At 36.7% G+C, this 17,428-nt stretch overlaps 1 pseudogene; it reads right to left on the bottom strand.

Moving 5' to 3' along the window:
* Nucleotides 1-13,303: 13,303 nt before the first annotated feature.
* On the bottom strand, nt 13,304-15,082 carry LOC126799823 (umecyanin-like; annotated as a pseudogene).
* Nucleotides 15,083-17,428: the final 2,346 nt, after the last annotated feature.

A 17,428-nucleotide genomic window follows, 5' to 3' on the forward strand; every position in this document is an offset into this window, starting at 1 on the left:
TAACCCGTATACCACATATTGTATTAAAGTAGATTGTAAATAAACAAAATAATGTGAAAATAAATTCTAATTATTTCCTTATAAAATCTCTTTGTAGCTTCCATTTCCCACAGTTTCCTCTAACTGTCACGTTCTTCTCTAATAATATATATATATATATATATATATATTTTTTTTTTTTTTTAACTTAATTACACACAACGTGTTTGTTTTGTTTCTAGTTAATATTAATAAATGTGTGTATGCAAATTGGCTAGTTTAGAAAATAGTGGATATTGTTTTTCCAATTCAAATATTTCAAATCGGTTATCCTACTATGACAGTTTCTAATAGATCATATGGTTTTCAAGCAAAATTCAGTTCCCCCCCCCCCCCCCCGGCCACAACCCTTATTTTTGCTCTCGCTAATTTATAGACTTTATAAATGATTTACGCATCTAAAAATACGATGATTCAATGAAAAATTTATATATTAATTATTATACATGCATGTTTGCGGATAGGGTTTGTGTTTGACATACTCAGTAACTCAAATGTGTGATAGTAATGTTGATACAGAACTAATTTAAGTCGGTTCTTTTAAACATGCATGCAGAACTTTTTGTCAAGAAGAACTAATTTATGTTTAACTATAAAGTTGATACAGAACTGATTTATAGACTTTTTTAGGACATTGAAAAAAAAAATCGGTTCTTTTAATATGAAATGCTTAATGACCTAAGTTTTGGAATTCTGTTCCATTTCAGAGTACCCTGTGCAAATTAGAAAGGTAATTGCCAGTGGGACATTCTCTTTTAATTCAACTTTTCAGAACAACCACTCAGTCATGAACTTTAATACAGGTGAATTATTTGAATGCAAATCGAATCAAATACGTGCAAGAAAGATTTCGAACCAACGTAAACGAAATGAAAAAAAAAAGGAGAAAAACAATATTGCAAGAGATGAGAATCAATGGCCCCCTCCGTTTATGGCATGCATTGACATGACATGACATGATCAAATAGCTTAGGTAAAGGTTCATATGTAAACAAGTGCTATTGCATGAAGGTTCAATTACTTGTCGCTTTTAGATTCAAAACAGAAATTAATTTTGGTTTGGTGCGATCGCTAGATGTTGATAATAGTACGTAGACGAACTCTACTTCTCTATTCGATGATCCGGCAATCGATGATATTGATTTTGCCTTTGCCACTAACAATGTAGCAAGGTTCTCAACGCGTAGGGTGGTGAGTCATTTGTTCATATATATTAGCTAGGGTGGTACATGACTCCAAACAATATGTCATATCACTTTGAATTCTAATTTTTGAGATATTTGCCTTTCTGTGTTGATTTTTTGTATTATTGAAATGAATATCAACGTTAAAGTGAAGTTCAGACAAACATATAATGTATTAGATTCGTACGTAATTATTTTTAATCGTTTCATTTTGTGAACCAATAAAGTCTCGTGTGCTAAATTTTTAATTTGGTTATTCATTACATGTTCTTAAGATTTTGTTGATGTGCAATCAAATTTAACTTTTATATAACTGGTCATATTTTTTATGCTTAAACGGAGAAACATATATTTGGCTATAGTTAAAGCCACACACAACACCCATATAATTTATTTCAAACTTTTTTATCATTCTTCTTCTATATATACAGTAACAAATATATTTTTGCGATGGAAGTGCTGTTTGAGGTTATAAAGGAGGGTGCGTTCTAGAATAGGCCCGATCTCCGAGAGCCTGAGTGTTTCTTTTTTGGACGGCATTAATGTGTTAACTATTCAATTACTGCGGTGAAATCTTATCAGTTATTTTTTTTAAAACAATCCTTTCAAATCAGGACATATCAAATTGACAAGTTCTCGGTTCTCCTCATGTTCGATCACCTCTTTTATTCTCCTCATGTTCTATTGAATCTAGATCCTAGATGCAATCATGGAGACATATCAAGTGTAAATTTTTCTATCATTCCCTCCACCTCTTGGTCTTCATACAAACCCATAATCAATTCTAAACTTGGATGAACCCAGAATCAATTCTCACCAAACTCCTATGTGATTTGCTCTTCTTACCCAACAATCTGTGAACTCAGAATCATATCGATTTGCAAACAAGCTTCAATCTTCCCTCACTTCCGAGATGTTCATTGAACGTTCCGAGAAAAGAAAATCTTAGAGTTAGACAACAATCCGAGAAATTGATGGAAGAACTAAACTGAAATGGAAGAATATAAATTGGGCTCACCAAATCGTGGTCAATTAAATTGCTGGAACCTTGGGAAGTTGTCCATGGAAGCTCTGCTAACTGCAATCTCCGACAAGACTATGATTTGAATGGAAAAAATGATCGATAAGTATGAGCCTGTAGAGTAGAAGGAGCAGAGAATGAATATGTTGATACATGAGCTAGACCTCAAGGGAAGACGACGGCGCAAGGCTGAGAAGGAGGTGGGGTGGTGGTCTGGTCTCGGTGAGAGAGAGAGAGAGAGAGAGAGAAAGAGAGAGAGAGATGAAATAGCCAAATAAGAGGATGAATTTTTAAAAGAAAGATTGGGCCGGGTATTGGGCTCTAGAGAAGAGACTTTGGGCTTTCTTTAAAGTCTGAAAAACTAAAACCCAAACTAAAAATCTACTTTCAAAAAACATTTTAGAAACAAGTAAAAACTAGATATATATATATATATATATATATATATATATATATAGTCCATATCCAGAGTGAAGTTCTAATTTTGGCACACTTTTCGGTCAAATCTTTTCACCATAAGAGATTCAATATTTAGATATGTTATTCAAGATCATCTCTATAAAGTTTCATCCAATTTGATAATGATTTGAGGTTTCAAAATTGAGATTCACATGAACGGTTCACGTTGAACAGTTTTAATTCATTCATTGATTTAATCTAATTTCAATACCTTAGCGATGTCTGAATTAGATGAAATTTTGTAAAGCTGATCTTGAATAACATACCTAAATATTGAATCGCTTAAGCTGAAAAAATTTAACCGAAAAGTGTGCCAAAATTGGAACTTCACTCTGGATATGGAATATATATATATATATATATATATATATATATGGTGTTGCTAAATGTACCCAGTAAATTAAGCATACCTAGCACATCAATTTTTGTCACAAATTTTCCCATTTTACCCCTGTGTCTATCTATTACCCAGCATTTGTGTCATAAAACCAAACTAAACAACTCTCTTCCATGACCAGGATCGTGATCCTTGAGCAATGCAAATGTCAAAAGAAAACAATTACGAAAAAGAGAGAAAGTTTGTACATCTGATCATCAATCTTCATAGACAAATGGTCCTATATATACTGCATATTGAAAGTCAACCCAAAAATTTAAAAACACCAAAAGTACTGTTGATTGGTTTTTTTGGATTACTGCAACTGTAGATTGTTCATATAGTGAAACCCAGAAAGGGGGTGCCAATTGGGTCATTAAGCATGATCATTTGTAAAACTATACCGACATGAACTTGGATCTTGATGTCATCAAACTCCCTACGCTTTCAGAATTTTTTCACCTAATACCCAATGCACCTAACCATAATGAATCATGTTCCTCCTTATCTCAAGTGCATAACTGATAATCTAACATTCTTATCCATCATGTTTTGATGCCATACGGTTAATTTCGATAGCAGAATAACGATTAGGGACAGAGGAGAGGTTCCACCACCGCCAAGGCAAATTTTGCAGTTTAATTTGCAGTTTCAATCATCTTTTTATTCAAGCAGGGGTATAATTGGTTATAAAATTAATGTTGGGCATGCAAAGAAATTTGTTGGGTACATATAGCAGGTATACGGGGCTTTTCAGGTAAGGAGGCCTTTATCTTAGCTTAAGGTACGGATTTTCATTTCTGACCAACTTTTTGATCGAGTTTTCACATCTCCACTGTCCAATATATATGCTATAACGTATAGATCATCTCCACAAAATTTCACCCGATTCCATCACTGTTAAGGCACTCATAACTTCGATTTTCTACTCAAAATATGAACGGTTCAGGTTTGGCAAATTGAATACGTCTATTGGTTTTGATTAGTTTGATACCTTAACGATCATGAAATCAGCTGAAATTTTGTGGAGATGATTTATACATTATAAACTAGATATTGGACGGTGGAGATGTGAAAACTCGATCGAAAAGTTGAAAAAAAATGAAAATCTGTACCTTAGCTTAAGGTACGGACCTCCGCACCTGAAAAGCTCCTTATATATATATATATATATATATATATATAACCGAGCATTTGAAAAATATTCTGAAAATATTTCCAAGCCCGTGGCAACATGAAGTTTAATATCGGCATACTAAACTACGTTTTCGACATTTAGAGAAAATGTAGATTAATTAGTTATAAGTAACAGCGATAGAGATTTAAAAATCTGGGGTATTACATTTCACACTAGCCAATGTAATCCGTATATTTATATTTATTTATTTATGGACCCTATAAAAATTTAGTCCACTTTGCACCTCGTCTGACTTTTATATTAAAACATTTATACTAGGTTTAAAATAAAACTATCGCATTATGAAACAACTATATAAATGAAATATCCCAAGATCGATCGACAACAGTCGATGTTATCGCTATATATATTTAGGGACCCTGTAAAAATTTCATCCAATTCGGATCTCGTTTGACCGTCAGAGTTTTCATTAAACCAAAAACACCACTAATATACCGTAAACGATGACCCATTACCTGGTTGCGAATGCCGAAAGTCATTTCCATATTTGAAATCACCTAATTTTTTTCACCAAGTGTGCATGGTTAAATTGAGGAAACTCATTTGGCAAAACCCCGGTTAATGAGGTTTTAATATGTCAAAACGCCTATTTTTTTGTTGACAGAAAAATTCTGACAGCTAAACAAGGTCCGAATTGGACTCAATTTTAACGGGTTCCCTAAATATATATACCAATCACATCGGCTAGTATCGATCGAACATAATCATAATTGAAGTTGTCGACCGCCGAAGTGTCCACTAATGTCTCATAACCTTTTATAATATGTTTGATATAAAACAAAAGCATTATGAAACGACTATGTGAAAGAAACTTCTCAGGATTGATTGATACCAGCCGATGTGATCGGTATATGTATTTAGGGACCCTGTAAACATTTCATCCCATTTGGACCTCGTTTTACCGTTAGAATTTTCGGTAAACCAAAAACACTACTAATACGCCCTAAAGATGACCCATTACCTGGTTGCGAACGCCGAAAGTCATTTGCATATTTGATATCATCTAATTTTTTTCACCAAGCGTGTGCGATCGAATCGAGGAAACTCATTTGGCAAAACCCCGGTCAATGAGGTTTTAATATTTTAAAACGCCTATTTTTTTGCTGACCTAAAATTCAGACGGTTAAACGAGGTCCGAATTGGATGAAATTTTAACAGGATCCCTAAATATATATACTAACCACATCGGCTGGTGTCGATTAATCACGAGAAGTTTGTTTCATATAATCACTTTTATAATGTGATAATTTTCTTTTAAACCTAATATAAAGGTTATGATACTTTAGTAGACACTTCGGTGATCGACAATTATAGTTCGGAATATAGACGGTTGACTCCAGCCGATGTGATCAGTTTATATATGTAGAGACCCCGTAAAATTTTTATCTAATTCAGACCTCGTTTGACCGTTCAAACTTACGGTTAACTGAAAAATAAGCGCTTTTTCAATTTCAAACCCCTTTGACGGGGACTTTACCAAATGGGTTTCTTTGATTTGAACGCGCTCGATCCGTCACATAAATTAGGTGGTTTGTTATATGCTACTTTAACGCCAAGGTGAGAAGTCAAAGTAGAATGTTATTTTAATGATGTGACAAATTAAAATTCCAACGCCCAAAGTCTTTAATTTAAGATAAATATTTTATGAGGTATGGGGCGTTATAATTGGTCTCAAGAAGGTTGTCTTTCACGGTAGTGTCCACTAATGTTAATGTAACAATAAATCTTTTAATAAATTTAATCGAAACATTATTATTAAAGTTACATATGATGTTATTAAGTTCTTAAACCCGTGTGTAAACATATGATGGTATATTAATTATGTATTTAATTCTAGTAGTGTTCACTTTGGGCTATGAACCTAGTTAGAATAGAAATGACAAACCAACAGAACCCTTCTACTACTATTGTTAGTTTTAAAACTTTTTGCATAATCCATGTAGATATAAATCAACATAACCTTACTCATAAGAAAGTATCGCACAAAGGTAGTACACAAACAAGCTCAAAATCGTGTAGAAATCAATCAAGACCTTTCATTTCCATATGAAAAAAAATTGTTTGATTTTTAATATGGTTGGTTGAAGTTTTCAGATTGAGATTAATCAATCTAGTCTATCTAGTTATGAGTTTCAATTTGCGTGAGGTTGTTGCTAGTAAGTTCTTATTTTTCTATTCCTCTCAACTCATTCTTTTGATCGTGTTGTTAATCATTTTTTACTATTTATCTTATTTATACAAAATTAATCAATAATTTCATTTTAGTAATATTGGGAAGAAATCTAATGACATGTCATTAGTCAAAATTAATCAAGACCATTAAATGACTTTATATCCAAGGGTTCATATTATGTGTAAAAATTTGTGTCAAATTTTATGTCATTGAACCGGACTCATATTCAATTTATGGTTAACCTCCATAAGTTTGGGTAAAAGAAATTGAAATAAAACAAAATATAACAATAGCATGGTACTTAACAAATACACCCTTTGATGATGCACACACTTAGAGTAAAAAAAATCGTAACTCATTCCAAAAACATTCTTTTCCAATCGATGGGTCAAATCAATTCAAATTCGGCCACAGTCACCATGTAAAACCAATTTGATATTGCGCCTCCCTCTAACCCACTTAAATCTCCACTGCAGCCACTTCTCACGTGTGGTTAAAGAAATGGGTGAGAGTCAGATTTATCCTACCCCTTCGAAAACTTACCTTCCTCCCTCACGTGCGTTTTGAGTGCTCGCAACACCAATTTTCTAACGTTAACAGATGTATGTGGTCCCCGCTGGGCCATGCTGCTCAGCCCAATCCCGCGTCGCCACGATAGCAAAATACCTTTTGGGCTCTTGGAGAGTTGGCGCATAACAGAATGCTCCATAAAGGAGTTGCGGAAAAGCAAAAACAGTGTTCGATCAACTCCCCAATCTTATCATAAACATGTGGTGCACGTTCTGAATTACAGACTTTGCCCAATATCTGGTACGTTTGAGGAACAAGGTCTATGACTCATTATGCAGGTAGGCATATCGATCATTCATGCCACACTGTAATTTAAATGGGGCTCAGAGAATTAAGCTTCCTTTTTTTTGTGTCTAAGTTTGAAATTGAAGATTGAGGGTTTTTTTTCAATGAGTAATTCATAAATGGGAGTATGGGACAAACCCCGACCAGGCTGATAAACTCAGGCCCAAAGTACAAGTAAAACCCAAACAGCTCAGGAGTACTGATCGATTGTGGAGTGTCAGACGTACTTTTGGTTTTGGGTTCCTCATATCTGAGTACGCCGGTCATCTTTATATCTTCTGTTTTGCCTTATTTGAGTACCCGAATATGAGGTGGCAAGTTCCGGAATTTGAGTCTCCGACTACAGACTTGAGACTTTCGATCTATTCTATCGTCCATGCTACTTGACTATTCCAAGTTCCTATTAACTCTCTCTCTCGAAAAATTATTATGCGCATTCATTCTACTTTGATACACATTCCAACTTCCGAATTGAAAGTTTTAGTCCGACAGACAAATCGTTTTATTTTTCCAATTTGACCTTGTGTTCTATTTGCATGCATGGTTGCATCCTGGAGACGTCAGACGTCGTGTTAATATATGTCTTGAATCATCCAATCTGTTCTGGCGGCTAATCTGTATATCGGGTTATACTAGGTTATGGTTTCCTATTAGGACTAGTATATCGGGTTTAGGGTTGTATATAAACAACCTATTGTGTGTTGTGTATGGGTTGTTCTGTATTTTTTTCCTCAACATAATAAAACTGTTCTTCTTCTGTCCGTGGACGTAGCTAACACACATCGTTAGCGAACCACGTAAATCTGTGTTCTTTCTTGCACTAGTTATAACAAACTGGTATCAGAGCCAGCTGGCCTGGTTGTGATTTCCGCCAAGAAAGATGTCTGGTTTGAATGTGAAGATTGATAAATTCACAGGGAGGAACAGCTTCAGTTTATGGCAGATCAAGATGCGAGCCTTGTTAAAACAACAAGGGATATGGGCGCCGCTGGTTAAGAAGTCAGGGGATCAAGAAATCGCTGAGATGACCAGTCTGGAGGAGAAGGCACACTCGACAATTCTGTTGTGCCTTGCAGATGATATAATCACCGAAGTCGCAGAGGAGGAATCTGCGGCTGGTCTGTGGTTGAAGCTTGAGAGTCTATACATGACGAAGTCTTTAACCAACAAGTTGCTTCTAAAGCGACGTCTGTTCGGTCTGCGTATGGAAGAAGGTACATCTCTAAGAGATCACTTATATCAGTTAAACACTGTTCTATTAGATTTGCGTAATATCGATGTTAAAATTGATGATGAGGATGCTGCTCTAATTCTGTTGGTATCTCTACCTTCGTCGTATGAGAATTTTGTGGATTCTTTTATTGGTGGGAGAGATACTCTGACTCTGGAGGATGTTAGATCATCATTACATACTAGAGATATGCATCATAAGGCGACCGGTACTAGTTCAGACAGTCAGGCTGCAGGGTTGGTAGCCAGTGGAAGTTTGGGACAGAAAGGTTCGGGGAAGAAGAAATATAAGAATCCAGTTTCAAAGGGTTCCAAATCCAATGATGTCTGTAACTACTGTAAAGAGAAGGGACATTGGAAAAACGAATGTCCAAAGAAGAAGAAGCAGTCTGAGAAAGCATCAGGTACTGCTGTTGTAGCAGAAGTTGACACCACTTCGGAAGAAGATCTGGCCTTGGTTGCAGATGCACACATACATCACAGGGATGTGTGGATTTTGGATACCGGGGCGTCTTATCATATATGTCCACGCAGAGAGTGGTTTTCAACCTATGAGCAGATAGATGGAGGCAATATTTCTATGACAAACAGTTCTGCAAGTAAGGTGGTTGGAATTGGCTCAATAAAAATACGGACACATGATGGTAAATTCTGTACATTGAATGATGTTAGGCATGCTCCACACATGACGAAAAACCTGATTTCTTTGGGTCTTCTAGATAGCAAAGGTTTCAAGTACAAAGGCTCATGTGGTTCTGAAAGGTGTCAAGCGAGGTACTTTATATATTCTACAAGGTTCAACGTTGTCAGACTCAGCTGTTGTTGCATCATCAGAGGTTCACAAGGATGATATGACCAAGCTATGGCACATGAGGCTTGGTCATATGAGTGAAAGAGGGATGCAAATTCTGTCAAAGAATGATCTTCTTGGTGGCCACAAGGTCAAGGATTTTAGTTTCTGTAAACATTGTATCTTTGGGAAGCTACATCGCAGAAAATTTCCTAAAGCGATTCATAGAACTAAAGGCACGCTTGATTATATCCATTCTGATTGTTGGGGTCCCTCTCGCGTTGACTCTTTGGGAGGTCACAGATATTTTGTGTCTATGATTGATGACTACTCAAGAATGACTTGGGTGTTCATGATGAAGCATAAAAGTGACGCCTTCAAGAATTTCAAGCAGTGGAAGGCATTAGTTGAAAATCAAACAAAGAAGAAGATCAAGAGGCTGCGAACTGATAATGGTCTGAAATTCTGTTCTGCTGAATTTAATGATTTCTGCAAGACTGAAGGTATTGCAAGGCACCATACAGTCTGGAATACACCACAGCAAAATGGTGTAGCAGAACGTATGAATCAGACACTTCTGGAGAGAGCTAGGTGCATGCTCTCTAATGCTGGATTAGAAAGAAGGTTCTGGGCAGAAGCGGTGAATATTGCTTGTTATCTGATAAATCGTAGACCACACACAGGTATACATCTCAAAACACCTTATGAGATGTGGTCTGGTAAGTCTGCTGATTACTCCAATCTGAGGATTTTTGGGTGTTCTGCTTACTATCATGTAAGTGAGGGTAAGTTAGAACCAAGAGCTAAAAAAGGAGTGTTTGTAGGCTATGGAGATGGGGTTAAAGGTTTCAGAATCTGGTCTCCATCTGAAAGGAGGGTTATACTGAGTAGGAATGTAGTATTTGATGAAAATTCTATGTTTAACCCTACTATGAAGTCTGTGGTTGTATCAGAAAATTGTAGTGTTGAGAAACAGGTGGAGCAACAAGTCACTGAAGATGTGAGTGAACCATAACAAGAAGATCAACACTTACATTCAGAATCAGAACAAATGGTTGCTAATCAGCATGGTCTGGCTCATGAGCGATCTAGGAGACCAAACTTTAGGAAACCACCTACAAGGTATGGTTTTGAGGACATGGTGGCTTATGCACTACAGGTTGCTGAAGATGTGGATCCTCATGAGCCGTCCACCTACAAGGAAGCAGTTACAAGTACAGAGTCAGCTCAATGGCTTGCTGCAATGGGAGATGAAATGGAATCACTTCAGAAAAATCAGACTTGGGAATTGACCAAACGACCTGATCAGGGGAGAAAGGTTATTACTTGCAAATGGGTTTTCAAGAAGAAAGAAGGGTTGTCATCTGCTGAGGGCATCAAGTATAAAGCTCGAGTAGTTGGAAGAGGGTTCCATCAGAAAGAGGGAGTTGACTACAATGAGATTTTCTCACCTGTGGTCAGACATACTTCTATCAGGGTGCTACTAGCCATAGTTGCACATCAAAATTTGGAGCTTGAGCAATTAGATGTGAAGACAGCGTTCTTACATGGAGAATTGGAAGAAGAGATTTACATGACTCAGCCAGATGGTTTTCAAGTCCCCGGAAAGGAAGACTATGTTTGCAAGTTGAAGAAGTCCTTGTATGGACTAAAGCAGTCCCCTAGACAGTGGTACAAGAGGTTTGATAGCTATATGATAGAGATCGACTACATCAGGAGTCCGTATGATTGTTGTGTCTACTACAACAAGTTAACAAATGGTTCCCTCATTTATCTGGTCCTGTATGTAGATGATATGCTGATAGCTGCAAAAGACAAGTCTGATATTCAGAAGTTGAAGGGTCTCCTCAGTGCAGAGTTTGAGATGAAGGATTTGGGGATGGAGATTTACCGGGATAGAAGTCAGAAGAAGCTTTTCTTATCACAGAAAGGCTACATCCAGAAAATATTATCCAAGTTTGGTATGTCTACATCCAAATCTTTAGATACTCCAAGTGCTGCAAATATTCATCTGTCTACTGCGTTTGCACCTAAATCTGCTGAGGAGAAGGAATACATGTCTCGAGTTCCTTATGCTAATGCAGTAGGAAGCTTGATGTATGCTATGGTTTGCACTAGGCCTGATCTTGCACACGCTGTTAGTGTTGTCAACAGATTTATGGGCGATCCTGGGAAGGAGCATTGGCAGGTTGTGAAGAGGATTTTTCGGTATCTCAGAGGTACGTCTGATGTTGGTCTCATTTATGGAGGTAATACAAATGATACAAACTGTTTGGTAACAGACTATTCAGATAGCGATTATGCTGGAGATGTTGACACTAGGAGATCTATGACTGGTTATGTCTTTACTCTTGGTGGCTCTGTTGTTAGCTGGAAAGCTACTTTGCAGCCTACAGTGACTTTGTCTACTACTGAAGCAGAGTACATGGCTCTGACAGCCGCTGCAAAGGAAGGCATATGGTTGAGGGGACTGGTCAGTAGTCTTGGTTTGTATCATGATCAGGCTATAGTATATTGCGACAGTTTGAGTGCAATATGTTTAGCTAAGGATCAAGTTCATCATGAGAGGACTAAGCACATTGATGTCAGGTATCATTTTCTGAGAGATGAGAGCAGAATTAAGGGGAAGAAGGTGGGCACTGCTGACAATCCCGCTGATATGTTCACCAAGTCGGTTCCACACAGCAAGTTCCAACATTGTTTGGACTTGCTAAATGTTACAAGCTGTTAGTTGCCCTTTGGGGGCGACATCTGGGGCAGAATGAGTTATCTGTACATCTGGCATCACTATGGTGCGTCTGGTACATCTGTTATTTGTGAGAGGATTGAAGTCAAGGTGGAGATTTGTTAATATATGCCTTGAATCATCCAATCTGTTCTGGCGGCTAATCTGTATATCGGGTTATACTAGGTTATGGTTTCCTATTAGGACTAGTATATCGGGTTATACTAGGTTATGGTTTCCTATTAGGACTAGTATATCGGGTTTAGAGTTGTATATAAACAACCTATTGTGTGTTGTGTATGGGTTGTTCTGTATTTTTTTCCTCAACATAATAAAACTGTTCTTCTTCTGTCCGTGGACGTAGCTAACACACATCGTTAGTGAACCACGTAAATCTGTGTTCTTTCTTGCACTAGTTATAACACGTCAACTGGCCACCGCCGGACAACAGTATTCGGAAACAAAAATGTCAAAATCTCACATGACTGCAGACGGCAATTTTGAACTGGCTGCTTCTTTCTTCGTCTCTAGGGCACTACGCGTTGAGCTAGGCTCGCTGAAGCCCCGGTGTGCTGCATGTAACATGCATGACCGCATAATATGGTGGGCGCGCACATGGGTCATCTTCGATTCTCGATCACCCGTAAACTTCAATAATGCAATGGCCTGGGCTTCATTGGCAGTTGTACCGATGAAGAGCCCCAGTCGACCTTAGCTTGTAAGAGAATTAATTCACGCAATACATTCAATCTAATATATCTTGCTAAGCAGTTTGCCACTTTCCAATAACTTGACATACGGTCATACGTTTATTCCGACCTAGCTAGCTAGAAAAGGATATGTCAGTCCTCCATTGACAAAAAAGAAAGAAGCAGAGTATTTTGAATCGACAAACAGTAGACAATGCCCTTTTCAAAAAAGAAAGAAAGCGTGAAATTAAGTTTACATTCATGGAAGTTTAGTGAAAATATATGCTAATATAAGAGGTTTACCAATATTTTTGGACCAGCAAATAGCATTCCTTTAAAATTTAGTTTTTGAATAAGTAGCTATATTATTATATTTCGTTTTCGTGTAATTTATAAATTATGAATGTTCATATCTAAAAATTCGAATGCGTACATGTCATAATTTTCTTCGCATGCATGCGAAGGTTTTCTTTTATATGTAAATTAGATTAGTGTGAATTTAGTCGATGCATTGTATGAACACACACGGTCACATATTCTATATATTTGTAGAAATAGATCAAATTTTCAAAAACTGAAGAATTATTGAATTACAAAGGAGTTCTACAACTCTAAAAATTGAATAACAATCTGTCATAATCTTATATATATCAAAATGAATTGACGATCTCTATATGTATTGATGACTGTATCTAAAAGAAAAGTCCAATTACAAGTAGGGGCAACAAGCACAAAACTAAACCGGCCCCAACAACAGGGGAAGAAGAGCTCGACGGCAACGCGGTGGATCCTGGCGTTGAGCTAGCTGCGGGCCCCGTGGTTTTAGTGGATGGAGATGGTGCTTGAACAGGAGGGCAAGGGGCCTCAGATGTGGGTGAAGGCGTGGTGGGCGTAGTTGTGGTAGTGGGTGGCGCTGGGGACGTTGGAGTTGGGGCAGAAGGGGAGGCTCTGGGGGACGTGGCGGAAGCTGAGACGGTGATGGCGAGCTTTTGGCCGGACTGGCAGTGGCGACCGAAAGTGCAATGTAGTAGTGGTCGCCGGCGGCGGTGAGAGTGACATTGGCCGGGCCGGTAGTGATGGTGCTACCAATTGGGTTGGTAGAGCTGCACAAATCGAACGACGCTTTGGGTACTTCCAGAACGTCGTGTGTGTCTGTGACAAAGTTGAAAACTGCAAAATAATTGCACAATATTAGGCTCTGTTCGAAATATCAGCGATATTGCCGATATATCCCCGATATATCGTCGATATATCGCTGATATTTCGAATCGGAAACGATAAGAGCATATCGGTCAAAAGTTATCGGTCAACGAAAAAATAATGGTTAACGGTCAAATATCGGTCAAACTTTGAATTTTTTTTTTCAATTTTTGTTTAATTTTTGAATATTTATTTCCTTTTTAAAAAAAAACTTATATTTTTTTTCATTTTTTCATATATATTTTTAATTTATATATATTTTAAATATATATGATGAATTTTAAGTCTAAATAATCATTCTTAAATACCTATTTTTATTATTAGATGTCGTTCGTGTACTTTAATTGTCATTAAATCAAGTATTTATTTTCTTTAGTTTACTTAGTACTGGTTTTTTAGTTTATTTGGTACATATTGAAGTATAATTTTATAAATTTTATTGAAAATAAGCAAATCCGATAAAACCGATATATCCCCCGATATATCGTTTTACCTCTCGACCGATACGATACCGAAAACGATATTTAGACCATTGATATTTGGAATATTACGATCTTAATATACCAGGTCAAAAAATATTACGATCTTAATATGTCTCCTCCTCCACTTCCCTTCATTATTACTAAAAAGATAACTTTGAAAGAAAGAAAAAAAGGATTCCTACGCACAATATTATGATCTTTATTGCATAACGTTGATCAACATTGCATCTAGAATTATGTGGAAATATGTGATACCATGATAATTTGAAGGTGCACTTGAGTACTAACCAACTATATGTAGAACATAATCCGAGGAAAAAATTCTAAGAGTCATAGGGAGAAAGAAGATGATGGTGATGATGGCGTGGAAGTTATTATGAGGGTAGAGATGAGATACATACTGAGAACATCACCAACTAGAAACTTCTGACCAGACGCCCAAGTCGTATACTCTTGTGCACCATTCTGTGGTATAATCCAGCCGATACTACCACCCACCACATGCGCCGTCTGTGCCGATACACACTGCAAGAACACGGCAGCAACTAAACCAATAACAACCATCATCTTCTTCTAGCTCTACATCTCACTCTTTGTTATCCCTCTCTCTTTTCTGAAATCAAGCTCTTATTCACGATTGAGTGATTGATGTCTGATGAGAATATAGGTTGCATAGAACTGAGGCCTATATTAAGGCTCAAATCAGTCAAATGTGTGGGAAAATGCCGAAATGGGTGGAAGAGTCTTAAAACTCTTAATTAGACGCGGCAAGGCCTTGAAATAAAGGCATGGCCATGCCATATACGTACCGACTGGTTCTTCAAAATTCGTATGTGAACGCCGGTCATATTTATGTGTTTGCATTGTGAATCCAACTTGCTGGGACCAAAGACCAAAATGAACTATTCAGGAAGTGGGATCTTCCGAGCATCCTGTCATCGCTCTTCATTTGTTCATAAGAATGAAGTCATTCTTTGACAATTTTACATTTTACTTTATTTTGTTTTTGTTTCATTTATCTATTTTGTTGAGAGAGATTTTGTTTTTTAGATTGGGTTGGTTTTATATGGGTTCGTCTATTGTGGAGCACTCCATATAATGGAGTTGCAATCTTATCAATTCTCTAATCTACTCATTTCTTTTACTTTTAACATTATTCTAACTTACATACTTGACCTGAAAATGTCAATTATACCCTTGTAACTTCATCGTTTTGCTACTTATTACAAATAAAGAGTCTAACCCAAACAAAAAGAAAAAGTTGACTAATCTTTTGGACTTTATTCACCGGTTGAACTTTTCTTCTATCATGAGCCACTTTGTCTGCTATGGATGCGTGTTCATGCTTTCATCATGTTTTTAATGTTATGCATTTCCTCATTTAAGTCATCCCATTAATTAGCTCATGCCTAATTTATTTGATTATCCAAGTATTCAGTTTCTGCTTGCATGGCCATGCGTTTCTCTTGCTCTTCTTGATAGAGAAAATCATATGCTTTTTGGGTTGTGCCACTCATTTCAATACTGCACATCATTCCTAGCCTGAGGATTCCTTCAAGTAGCTCTTTGGTGAACAAGCTAAAGGTACTATCTTTGTAGAGCATATGAGCATGAGTCTTATCAAAGAAATCATCGACCACCATCTGGGCAACATGATATTTATGGATATCTTCTATGGTTGGTGCTTCACTAATTTGTGCTAATGCAGATGAATCTATTGGGTTACGAAGTGAGATGAAGGTTAGATGCCTAGTCTTGTCATGAAAAAGACTATGAGTACTAGGATATGATGGAATGTTAATTCAGTTACTCCCAATTGCTTAATATAATGGCTAGCTATATGTTTAACTTGACAACAATATGATTTGACATGATCTATATTTTGTAGATAAAGGAATGCTAAAAATTCATGCTCGATCAGAAACCAGGGGTAAATTTAAAACTATTGTTATCATGCTTAAAATATAATTCTCCATACTCTCTCATATTAATGATGGCTAGTAAGACATGATCTACATAATGAATTTTAATGTTTGGTTTGGGATTAGCTATGAGGCTAAAAAGAAATTTTTGAATGACTTCTTGGATTGAAATATGTTTCTCTTGCTGTAACATTATGATTTAGGTTTTGCAATCAGCTGGTAAGTAAGAAAACCGTTCTTTTGCTAAAGCTTGTATGAAATATGGGTTTTTGGTTTTTCTCTCTAATAAAGATGCAATCCATCTAGATTCTTCTTCTTGCTTGATGAAATCTAATGTTTTTTGATGATTAATGTTAAGAGTGAGAAAATGATTAACTACTATACCGTGCTCTTTTTGTAGTTCACTATGTTTTGATTTTAGCTCCTCATGTTGGCTTCTAAGTGTTGCAAATTCTTCTCTATACACATTATGTCACATCCTGGAGAGGAATGCAACCAATATATTTGGATTAAAAACATATTAATATACATAACAAACGAAGAAGTTTGTTTGTATACTCACTAGTTGTGGAGGAAACCTGTGAATACATTTTTCGACAATCACAAGGGAAAACGAATAACTCAAAATAACTCTGTGAATTACAAGAGTTATAAATTTTATAAAGAAAGGCTGAAGATAGTGAAATATCACCGGCCCAAGTTTTAACTAGATAACAACAATCCAAATTTAGAAAACTACAAAGTGGAGACAAGTACAACATATCCAACCTTGGAAAATGCAAATGTAAGGCATAATGCGAGGAAGACAAACACGAATGCAATAAATGAATGATGACTATTTATCGATGCTCCTAGCTCCTAACTCCTAACCTACAAGACATTATAGTAGGGGTGAGTGTCGTCCTCGCTTGCCCAGTAGGGGTCAACCCACCCATGAGTTTGAAAACCAAAACTAGGTAAGGATATAAAGTTTTTATAAAACGTTTGAGGGTAGTTTGAACTCAAAGAAAACATTTTCTAAAAAAAATACAAGTTTAATGAACACAACGTGCTAAAATAGTAGGAATCTCTTTTTCATAAGATTG

This window comes from Argentina anserina, chromosome 6, assembly GCF_933775445.1.
Source record: "Argentina anserina chromosome 6, drPotAnse1.1, whole genome shotgun sequence".
Taxonomy (NCBI): domain Eukaryota; kingdom Viridiplantae; phylum Streptophyta; class Magnoliopsida; order Rosales; family Rosaceae; genus Argentina; species Argentina anserina.